Below are 11,659 nucleotides of genomic sequence, written 5' to 3'. Positions count from 1 at the left end.
CCCCAGAAATAATAGAATGGCCCCTACAGTGCCTCCTTAATAGCAAGGCCCCCATGCTGCCCCTCACACAGTAATTTCCCCCATACTTCCCCTCACACAGTAGTGTCCATCACACAGTAATTTCCCCTATACTGCCCCCCACACAGTAATTTCCCCCATACTGCCCCCCACACAGTAGTCCCCCCACACAGTAGTATCCCCCCACGCTGCCCCCACACAGTAGTGTCCCCCACACAGTAGTGTCCCCCACGCTGCCCCCCACACATTAGTCCCCCCCATGCTGCCCCCCACACAGTAGTCCCCCCCACACTGCCCCCCACACAGTAATTTCCCCCACACAGTAGTGTCCCCCCACGCTGCCCCCCACATAGTAGTGTCCCCCACGCTGCCCCCCAAACAGTAGTGTCCCCCACACAGTAATTTCCCCCACACTGCCCCCCACACAGTAGTGTCCCCCCACACAGTAATTTCCCCCACACAGTAGTGTCCCCCACACTGCCCCCACACAGTAGTGTCCCCCACGCTGCCCCCCACACAGTAGTGTCCCCCACACAGTAGTGTCCCCCACGCTGCCCCCCACACAGTAGTGTCTCCCACACAGTAGTGTCCCCCACACGGCTCCCCACACAGTAGTGTCCCCCACACAGTAATTTCCCCCACACAGTAGTGTCCCCCACGCTGCCCCCACACAGTAGTGTCCCCCACGCTGCCCCCCACACAGTAGTGTCCCCCACGCTGCCCCCCACACAGTAGTGTCCCCCACGCTGCCCCCCACACAGTAGTGTCCCCCACATTGTCATCCCTCCCATAATAAATTGCCCCCCCCACTGTGTCACACAGTATCCCACCATATTCCGCCCACGTCCTCCTGTGTGCACCCCCCTCATGTCCCCCAAAGTTGCCACATTATAATATAAAATAAAAGTTTGCCCCCACACGTCCTCTGTCCAGTGTGCAGCCCGGCCCCCTCATGACCCCCAAAGTTGCCACATTATAATATAAAATAAAAGTTTGCCCCCACACGTCCTCTGTCCACCCCGGCCCCCTCATGTCCCCCAAAGTTGCCACATAAAAGAAAAAAGAAACCCTAAGGCTGGGTTCACACGGGCGTTGCGGGAAAATGTGCGGGTGCGTTGCGGGAACACCCGCGATTTTTCCACGCGAGTGCAAGACATTGTAATGCGTTTTGCACTCGCGTGAGAAAAATCGCGCATGTTTGGTACCCAAACCCGAACTTCTTCACAGAAGTTCGGGCTTGGGATCGGTGTTCTGTAGATTGTATTATTTCCCCTTATAACATGGTTATAAGGGAAAATAATAGCATTCTGAATACAGACTGCATAGTAAACTAGCGCTGGAGGGGTTAAAAATAAATAAATAATAATTTAACTCACCTTAGTCCACTTGATCGCGTAGCCCGGCATCGCCTTCTGTCTCCTTTGCTGAACAGGACCTGTGGTGAGCATTAATTACAGGTAAAGGACCTTTGGTGATGTCACTCCGGTCATCACATGATCCATCACCATGGTAAAAGATCATGTGATGGATCATGTGATGACAAGAGTGACGTCACCAAAGGTCCTTTACCTGTAATTAATGCTCACCACAGGTCCTGTTCAGCAAAGGAGACAGAAGGAGATGCCGGGCTGCGATCAAGTGGACTAAGGTGAGTTAAATTATTATTTATTTATTTTTAACCCCTCCAGCGCTGTTTTACTATGCATTCTGTATTCAGAATGCTATTATTTTCCCTTATAACCATGTTATAAGGGAAAATAATAATGATCGGGTCCCCATCCCGATCGTCACCTAGCAACCGTGCGTGAAAATCGCACCGCATCCGCACTTGCTTGCGGATGCTTGCGATTTTCACGCAGCCCCATTCACTTCTATGGGGCCTGCGTTGCGTGAAAAACGCAGAATATAGAGCATGCTGCGATTTTCACGCAACGCACAAGTGATGCGTGAAAATCACTGCTCATGTGAACAGCCCCATAGAAATGAATGGTTCGGTATTCAGTGCGGGTGCAATGCGTTCACCTCACGCATCGCATCCGCGCGGAATACTCACCCGTGTGAAAGGGGCCTAAAAGCTAAATACTTACCTGCACTTGCTTGCAGAGTCCCGGTGTTCCGCCACTTTTCTATACCCGGACAAAAGTCTATACCTGGAAGTGATGTAGCTGCACCGGAAGTCACGTGGACGCGTTGGAATCAGCTGGAGGAGGGGGTGTGCGCGCTGCGCAAGCGCATTCGGCTAAAGTATAGTAATCTGGCAGAACGCCGTGAGCCCGTAATCTACATTAATTTGTACCCTCGCGGGCTCGCTTCGCTCGGGCTCGCTGCGCTCGGCATTTGCTAAAACTGACTCTATGTCGCCATTGATAGTAAAGAAAGAAATGGATAGTAAAGAAATGGAGGGCTGGGAAAATGCAGGGGCGTTCTGCCAGATTAACATACTTTAGCCGAATGCGCACACCCCCTCCTCCAGCTGATTCCAACGCGTCCACGTGACTTCCGGTACAGCTACATCACTTCCGGGTATAGACTTTTGTCCGGGTATAGAAAAGTGGCAGAACACCGGCACTGTGCTGCTGAGTCCCGGCACAGGGGCCCGCGATGACGTCATCATGCGCACCTGCGCCTGGATTTCACTACCGCATAGGCTTCAGGCCTACTATGCCTGAAGCCTATTGCGGTGATCGGCGGCGGGGCAGAGAACTATGCGTTCCGCTCCCTGCTGCAGTATGTGGGACTGGGTCACGGGTGTCAGCGCTTCAGCAATGAGTGCTTCTATCTGTATTGATGGAAGCGTTCATTGCTTCTGGGCCTGCTGGCACCGCCCCCCCCAGGCACGCCACTGGCTCCAAGCAATCCTAGGTGCGTCTTATGGGCCGGTGCGTTTTAGAGGGCGAAAAATACGGTCCTCAAACCAGCTATTGTCTGAAGCAGAGAGAAGATACCAGGACCACACAGAGGAGAAGCCAGCTGCTGCAGACGGGACCAGGGCCAGGTGACTGCGAGGGGGGGGGCGCCAAAATGTAGCTTCACTTGTGTTGACAAAAATCCTTGCACCGGCCCTGCCTGGGGAGGATGGGTTCCTCTGCAGCGTACTCAAGTTAGGTTTAAAAATGTTCCTGGGTGTTGTAGTGCAATTGTGACACTAACCTGAGACAGCTGACTCTCTGCAATGGCAGGTGATGATAAGTAATGTTCGTGACGCCATTGCCAATTAAACGGTGGCACGCCGTTTGCTGATAGCAGGAATAACTGAGGAACCACGTGATGTTAAAACAGAACTCAAACTTTAGTAGTCATCATACATGGACATAGATGGAAGCGCAGTTCCTTTGCAGACAGTTGGTTGCAGTACATTTGATGCAGGCAATATATATAGCAAGGTGACTTCAGAGTGTTAAACACAGGACTTGCAGTATAGGCGGCTTGCACTCTATTCCTGACTGATCCTGGAACATAGAAACTCTTCTCCAAGGCCCGATGCCCTAGCTCTGGCGTATATCCTTGGTTTTATAATTATCAAGTACCTCCTCTGTTGTCTTTAGTACCTCTTGCTTTTCTGGACTTGCCTCTGTCTCTCCCAGCACTGACTCTAGAAACTTCTGAACTCCCCTTCCTAGGCTAGGCCCTGCCTATTTATACTGAACTGGGAGCTCCCTCTGCTGACTGGAACAGGGATTGCCTGCAACAGGCCTAACTGGCTTAAAGGGAAATACACATACAACCTAGCAGTGTCGGGTAACCTACCCGTATGCTGCACACCCCCAGACTTTAACGTGAGTAAGGCCTCGTACTCACACACACCTTCCTGAACCGGCATAACATGGTACATAACTTAAGCATTACATCATGAATATAATAGATAATTATTTCACACAGAAAAACATAACATTAATAACTTCATGACCAAATGACGCAAGGGAAAGGGGCATCTTCTTACTTCTTAGACACGGCCGCTGACCTGGCACAGCGGACTTAGGGTGAACCAGGTTAGTCCATTCTTCTTTGGTGGCAGTATAATAACGGAACTACCCAGGAATATCCTGTGGGTGTATCACAGGCAAGGGCTCACGTGGAGGAGTCCACTCTTGCGCACAAATGTCAAGTAAAGTATTACCAGTAGCAACTGCTCGAGAGGAGACACCACCAGCATAGTCAAAGTCTCCTAAACGGACTGGCGGACGTCCCCTGGTCATCCGGGTGGATCTTCTCAATACAGGGGTCTCCTCTTCCCTTAGCAACGAGGTAGAAGAGAGAGGAGCAACAGGAGGGTCTCCATCAGTGAGACCTTGGTCAGGAACAACAGGAACAACTAGATCCACTAGAGGGGAAACTGGATCCGGGGCATCTTGAACCGGCTCTTCTGGAGGTGAAGATACAGTAGGTGCCGGAGCAGGCACCAGCAAGTTCAACCATGGTGTCAGAAGCCAATGCATGGGATCAGCGTCATACCTCAGATTACTGACAGCCTGCATAGGATCCTCGGGCGGTATTGATGACTCTGACACAGGGGATTCAGATCCAGAATTCTCGGCACTAGGTTAACCGGTTTCGGTGTACAATTTGGGATCCCTTGCCTTCCCGGGTGATCTCATAAGTGTGAGTTCCAACATTTGGGATTGCAGTGACAACATAGGGACTTCGCTCCCATTTACTGTCCAGTTTACTGGTACGGCGGTTATTTTTTAACCATACCACAGCCCCTATTGTCAAGGGTTCTGCATGGGCTGCTTGATCATAGTCTCTCTGCTGTCGGTCCCTAGCATAGTCCATACGTTCCTGAACAATGGCTTTGGCTGTATTCAATCGCCTTTGATGTTCAGCAACCCAGTCGGTGTTAGGTAATGGGTTAATGCAATCAGGTACGTGTATGTCCAATGAATGATCAGCAGTCAATGTCCCTTGGCGCCCAAACATCAAATAAAAGGGGGTATACCCGGTGGAACAATGTATGGTATGATTGTATGTGAACATGAGCTGTGGCAACAGATTAGGCCAATCTCCTCTGGTTTCAGGAGGCACGGCCCTCAGCATCTCTATCAAGGTCTGATTCATTTTTTCACATAATCCATTACCTTGAGGATGGTAGGCCGTTGTCCGGATCTTCTTACAGTTGTGTAAGCGGCACAGTTCATGGATCAGATGGGACTCAAAAGCAGGTCCTTGATCGGTGAGGATCTTTTCTGGACATCCGTAGGGCAGGAGGAAGTGCTTCCAGAACAGTTCGGCTGTAGTCTTGGATGTCTGGTCTCTCACAGGCACCGCTACAACAAACTTAGTGAAATGGTCAATAATAGTCATGGCATAAGCATACCCTGAGCGACTAGGCTCCAGTTTCACATGGTCGATGGCGACAAGTTCAAGAGGACGAGTACTTACAATGGGTCTCAGTGGTGCCCTCTGATCATGGTGCTCACTTCGTTTTAAGGCACAGGCTACACACTCCCGACACCACTTCTCCATGTCTTCTCTCATGCCCACCCAGTAAAACCGCTGGCGGATAGTAGCCTCAGTCTTTTGGACCCCAAAGTGACCGGATTGATTGTGGTACATCTCCAACACCATACCTGCATCTCGTCGGGGTATGAGAATCTGGTGCACTCTCTCGTTGGACACTGGGTCTAGGCTTCTCCGTAGCAATAGGCCCTTTTGTATGAAGAGTTGATGGCGCTGTCTCCACAGTTTGATGAGCTCAGGATCTGCACTCTTACGCCGAATCCTCTCAGGGGCTCTGCCACTAGTAATAAAGTCCAACAACTCACCCAGCACTCTACTTTCAGACTGTAGTTTCACCCACCTTTCTTCTTTAGGATCAGGCCTACTGGAGGGTGAAGGAACTGCAGCTCTGTCATTGGTAGCTCGAGCCTGATCCTGTTGAGCAAATTTGTTATAGAAAGCCGGCATCTCTACATCTTCCCAAGCATCTCGCACATCATCAGGAGCTGTCTCTGTGGGAAGCCTGGATAAAGCATCAGCATTATCATTAGTACGTCCAGCACGATATTTTACAGAGAAATCATAGTTGGCGAGGCGAGAGGCCCATCTCTGCTCCAAGGCCCCTAATTTAGCTGTATTTAGATGTGCCAGAGGGTTATTGTCAGTGAATGCAATGAACGGGGTGGCGGCTAGATAATCTTTGAATTTTTCCGTCACTGCCCACACTAAGGCCAGGAACTCTAGTTTGAAGGAACTAGAATTCTGGTCATTTTTCTCAGCTCCTTTCAGGGAGCGGCTTGCATAAGCTATCACTCTTTCTTTTCCCTCTTGGATCTGGGCTAACACAGCTCCCAGGCCTCGCTTGCTAGCATCAGTATACAGATGGAAGGGCTTGCTGTAGTCTGGATAACCTAACACAGGAGGCTCGGTCAGTTTCTTTTTTAACAATTGGAACGCTATCTCTCTTTCCTCATTCCACTCAATGGGCACAGGAGTTCTAGGACTTTTCTTGGGTTGCCCCCTCAAGAGCTCCTGGATAGGATCAGCTATTTGAGCAAAATGGGGGATAAAACGTCTATAGTAGCCGGCAAAACCAAGGAAACCCCTCACCTCTTTGACGGTAGTGGGGACCGGCCAATTACGGACAGCCGCTAACTTATCAGGGTCAGGTTGCACGCCCTCTCCGCTTACCACATGCCCCAGGTATTTTACTGCAGGTTTGAGCAAGTGACACTTGGATGGCTTCACCTTCAGGCCATATTTGATAAGGATTTCAAATACTTCTGCTAAATGTTTCAGATGGTCTTCATATGATTTTGAGTACACAATGACGTCATCTAGATACAGCAGCACTGTTTCGAAGTTTTTGTGACCCAAACACCGCTCCATTAGTCTCTGGAAAGTTCCTGGGGCATTACATAGCCCGAACGGCATACAATTGAATTCGAACAGGCCCATGGGAGTAGTGAAAGCAGTCTTTTCCCTATCTGCAGGGGCCATGGGTACTTGCCAGTAGCCACTGGTCAAGTCCAATGTGGAGAAATAGGCAGAGGAGCCCAGAGCAGTTAGTGACTCCTCAATGCGGGGCAGTGGGTATGCATCTTTGTGGGTTATTTGATTAATTTTCCTATAATCCACACAGAAACGGATACCACCATCCTTTTTCTTTACAAGGACCAGGGGTGCAGCCCACGGACTACGGCTGTCCCGGATTACATTAGAGTCTTTCATCTCTTGGATCATTTCTTTTACAGTCTGATATGAAGTAGGCGGTAAGGGTCTGTATCTCTCCTTGATAGGAGGATGAGAGCCAGTAGGTATGGTGTGTTGTATGGCACTCACCTCTCCATAATCAGTAGCATGCTTACTGAAGGCCTGGTGGTACTCTTTGACCAGCTGTAGGATCCCTTCTTGTTGATGTTGGGGGGTAGTCTCGTCCCCTACATGGAGCTCTTCCCACCAGGGCACTTGTGGCTGGGTCACTGACGGGCGTCCACTGCCTGCAGCTGGCGGCTTTTCTGTCACTGGAAGACGAATGATGTCTTGGAAGGACACCTGAGAAAGCTGGGCAACACGGCAATGCTTAGTAAGCGCCACAGGATGATCACTCAGGTTAATCAGACGGACAGGTACTTTACCTTGGGAGACGTTCACCAGGCACTTGGCAGCTCTCACATAAGGGTAATCCTCCATCTGGATTGGTTCCACCAGGGCTGGATAATCTCGTCCTTGGACTCCCAGGACAGCACGACACCATAAAAGAGTTTGAGAATTAGGAGGCAAAGTCACAGGCTTAATATCACTAATCCTGGCAGTACAAATTTCTCCTTTCCCATTAGCAAACCTCTGCTGGGCACTTAACACGGTAATAGTCTTCTGAATCACCCTCTTGGATGCAGAGGAAGCAGTGGGCAAAGTCTGATGTAATACGGCCAGTATTTCTGAATAACAGTTTTTGAAGACATTGGTGCCTAGAATGACAGGATGTCCTCCTCTGTCGCCGGCCTGTACTACTATCACCCCCTGTTGCGGTAAGGTTACTTCTCCCACCTGCAGGGTGGGTTCCCAGTATCCATGAATCTTTACTGGTTTGCCATTGCTGGCGATAATCTCCACCCAGGATTCAGGCGGCTGGGTCAATTGGTTGGTGTCCCAGAATCTTTCAAAGGCGGGCAGCTGAATAGTAGTGACCTGAGACCCAGTGTCTAATAGGGCTTCAAAGGAGACCCCGTTGATCTCTATGTTGATTTTAGGATGGGATCCTACATACCGTGGCATCCAATTTGGATCCTTTGGACCTAGTGTTCTACCTCCCGAGGGGTGGTCCTCAGCCTCAGGGGTTGCCCGTTTAACTGCCAGCACGTGGATTCTGTGTGTCCCAGCTTTTTGCAGTATGTACACACGGGCCTCTTGCGACCTCTATTACGCCTCCCAGGATCCCTGGGGTGAGTCTCTTGGTATGGAGGTGGGAACGGCCTAGGAGGTGACAGGAACTCTTCTTCTGACATTATGGGTTTTTCCCATTCCTCTATTTTTCTGCACACTCTCTCTAGACTTTTAGTGAGGTGATTTACTTGCTCTGTCAGCATGGCGATAGTATCGGTAGCTGAAGCTTGAACAGCTTGACCGGCCTGAGCTTGGTTAGTGATAAGCGGTTTTGGCCTGCAGGCTGATGACTCAGGTGGGGTGCTCAACTCCGGAGATACTGCTGACCCCAGAATTTTTATAGCCAGTTCTTTAAAGTCCAGAAAGGTACTGTTAGGGTGCTGGGCGGACAGCATCTTTAGTTGGGTCCTTATTTGCTCACTAGACACCCCGTTGATAAATTGTTCCCTCAAGGTCTGGTCCTGATTATCAGCCTCTTTGGGATCTATCTGAATTACAGCCCCTAAAGCCTCCTGAAGTGATAGGGCATAGTCACGGAGGGACTCACCGGACTTCTGTTTCTTGCCAAAGAAGTGCATCTTTATCTCTGAGGCAGTCCTAGTTTCAAAAGTGGCCCTGAGGCGGGTGAATATCTGTTCTAGAGTACTCCGCTCAGTAGCAGGCCAGGATAATACCTCCCTGCGGGCAGCTCCCTCCAGTTGCGCTAGCAGGATTTCCATTTGCTGATCGGCATTTATGGGGTACAGTTTGAATAATGCCAGCAACTTTTCTTTAAAGTCTCTTAGGGTATGGGTCTCTCCTTTATAGCGGGGAAACCATGGGGCCCCGAAATAGTAAGGCATGGTAAAGGGCATCATGCTGGGGGCTATAGAATGATTAGGAGCCGCAAGCTCTCCCGGGGCCGGCTGCTCGGGAACTCCCGGTTCTGACATGTTAGCTTATTGCGATGTGGCCGCTGGTGACTAAAGGGGCCGGAACAATCCCCTTCCCTCCGGTTACAAGTTCTTACCGGTATCGCCGGGCTTGCGCAGGCCAAGTCTCGAGAGATTCCGGACGTCCTGAGTACGCGATGACGTAGAAGAAACCGGGCCGCAGCGGTGCGATGATGACGAGGGGCGGGATTTTCTGTGTCTTTGAAGGGATCCGCCCACGAAGGTCCTCAGCAGCGCGGGAAACTTTACTCCAGGCGGCCGGTGGCCATCTTGGTCACCATTCCCTGACAGCAAGCAGGGTTGTTGAGAAGTGAATAAATTGTAATCCACAAAGTCCACTTTAATAAAACAGGCAATTTGTCACTTTGGTCACAGGGCAACTGTATAAGGCACAAAGTTCACGCTTCTTGCACTAGAAAGCGTGCGTATCCTGTTCGTGACGCCAAAAGAGAGGTGCAGCGTACTCAAGTTAGGTTTAAAAATGTTCCTGGGTGTTGTAGTGCAATTGTGACACTAACCTGAGACAGCTGACTCTCTGCAAGGGCAGGTGATGATAAGTAATGTTCGTGACGCCAGTGCCAATTAAACGGTGGCACGCCGTTTGCTGATAGCAGGAATAACTGAGGAACCACGTGATGTTAAAACAGAACTCAAACTTTAGTAGTCATCATACATGGACATAGATGGAAGCGCAGTTCCTTTGCAGACAGTTGGTTGCAGTACATTTGATGCAGGCAATATATATAGCAAGGTGACTTCAGAGTGTTAAACACAGGACTTGCAGTATAGGCGGCTTGCACTCTATTCCTGACTGATCCTGGAACATAGAAACTCTTCTCCAAGGCCCGATGCCCTAGCTCTGGCGTATATCCTTGGTTTTATAATTATCAAGTACCTCCTCTGTTGTCTTTAGTACCTCTTGCTTTTCTGGACTTGCCTCTGTCTCTCCCAGCACTGACTCTAGAAACTTCTGAACTCCCCTTCCTAGGCTAGGCCCTGCCTATTTATACTGAACTGGGAGCTCCCTCTGCTGACTGGAACAGGGATTGCCTGCAACAGGCCTAACTGGCTTAAAGGGAAATACACATACAACCTAGCAGTGTCGGGTAACCTACCCGTATGCTGCACCTCCAGCAAGACAATGCGAGAAATGTCCGACATTCATTGCAATAGCATGACCAAGACTTCCAAGTATTAACCTGGCCCCCTGATTCTGCACACATGAGCATCTGTGGGACCACCTCCATCACAGTGTCCGCTCTATGGACCCTCCTCCCGCCCATCTAGCTGTACACGGCGGTCACTCTGGATATTAGCTGTTGGCAGGGGCAGACTGGGAACTTAAAGTGGTCTCATGTTGTAGGTGAGTCCAAATTAACAATTAAGTAGGCGGGGCCAACAATACCGTAATGCAGAACAAAATACCACAGTGCCGCATAAAACACTGCCGCCAGCGCCACAGTATGAAACTGTATCATCCTGACGACAGCGATACAGTTGAATTCAGGGGGCACCTGCGGCCGCTGGCCAGGTGCGTAAGTGCCTGATACTCCTATATTAATGCTGAGAACATCAAATATTCATGTACCTGGCTGACAGCCAAGCGGAGGGCTCGGGGTCTATGGCCAATCCACCCATGGCTGCTGGTCATAATAATGTGACTCCACTGTATACTTACCTTGAAGGGGGGCCTAAAATGCCCCCCCCCCCCCCCCCCCCATGTCTGGGCACCTCACATAGATTATACTTACCCTGCGTCGCTGCCAATAGCAGGCCGCGACGGGGACAAGCCTCCCTAGCATTGCGAGTGACGCTAGGGTCATCACTGTCGCAGCCTGCTATTGGCTGCTCCCCCCCATCACCAGATGTTTTGATCTGTATGACAGGAAGATGCAGCAGTGGCCGTGCGGGGATCAGGAGCGATGTAAGTATAACCTATATGGCATTAGGGGGGGGGGGGTCATTAAAGGGATTGGATAGCCCCTTTTATTATTACTACTTATGCTGCATTTCCTTCCACTAGGTAGTGGGGGCCCTATTATTCTGCTGGGGCCCTATGAATCACAGAGATCCCCTCACAAGCAGGCATGTTCAGGCTGGTCTGGTACATGGACGGTGCTATAGTGTGATCGCCTCTCTGCCCTGTCTGGCAGCTCATTTACACTTTCCATAAACTATTACACTATATAAACGACTTTGTACACGGGATTTAATCTGATGTAACCGTCTGCAGCAGGCCGCCGGTGCGTGATCGGGGTGCTGCTGCCCCCAGACAGTTCATGGCCTGTTTGCAGAGCCCGGCAGCACCGACCCCATCACTCGAGGCTCTCCCTTGCCATTGGTCCGCCGTCAGTGAGGAGAGATCGCGCGTTCCCCTCCTCGTCTCA

Source organism: Bufo bufo, chromosome 2 (assembly GCF_905171765.1).
Source record: "Bufo bufo chromosome 2, aBufBuf1.1, whole genome shotgun sequence".
NCBI lineage: Eukaryota > Metazoa > Chordata > Amphibia > Anura > Bufonidae > Bufo > Bufo bufo.
This window is presented reverse-complemented; position numbering follows the sequence as displayed.